This window comes from Mastigoproctus giganteus, chromosome 3 (assembly GCF_048544385.1).
Source record: "Mastigoproctus giganteus isolate SK-2022 chromosome 3, ASM4854438v1, whole genome shotgun sequence".
Classification (NCBI taxonomy): Eukaryota; Metazoa; Arthropoda; class Arachnida; order Uropygi; family Thelyphonidae; genus Mastigoproctus; species Mastigoproctus giganteus.
In genome coordinates, this window is record NC_143577.1 from 10,336,449 (window position 1) to 10,337,075 (window position 627).

General features: G+C 40.8%; 1 non-coding gene across 1 annotated transcript; it reads right to left on the minus strand.

Moving 5' to 3' along the window:
• Positions 1 to 82, minus strand: TRNAS-GCU (transfer RNA serine (anticodon GCU)). The gene has a single exon. It is a non-coding gene; the product is annotated as a tRNA-Ser (tRNA).
• Positions 83 to 627: the final 545 nt, after the last annotated feature.

Here is a 627-nt window from a genome sequence, read left to right on the forward strand (position 1 = left end):
CGACGAGGATGGGATTCGAACCCACGCGGGGAAACCCCAATGGATTAGCAGTCCATCGCCTTAACCACTCGGCCACCTCATCTGCTTTCTTGAGTGTTCGTATCTCTTAAGCACACTTTGGAGACAGGATGGAACAAGCATATGGAGTATTTTCAGACATAACAAGACGTTACTTCATAATTTGTACACATACAGGTTTAACTTTTATCCACAATACCTATATCTTACCACAAATCAAGGAAGTAGATAATAAACTGATGTGTAGTATCTGCAATGGTAATAATGGTTGAATATGGTCGTAGATGGCAATAATGTCGAATAGAGAATATTCTGGGGTCTTCATGATCAGGTCATGAATGACATCCACATTTGCAAGTATCCGCAGGATAACAGACCTCTCACTGCAGAGTGCTCCTTCAACACGTCTCTTCCACATTTAAATTCCGCAACCCAGTTTTTGACCGTGACATATGAAGGACAAGATTCCCCTAATGTTTGCTGCATTTCTTCATAAATTTATTTCGCTGTCATTTCCCATAATGAAGGTACTCACTGAGTGCACTGTGCTTGAATCCCTCAACAGTTACCATCTTAATTCACTTTCCACTCTTTAACATTCTCTGGAAA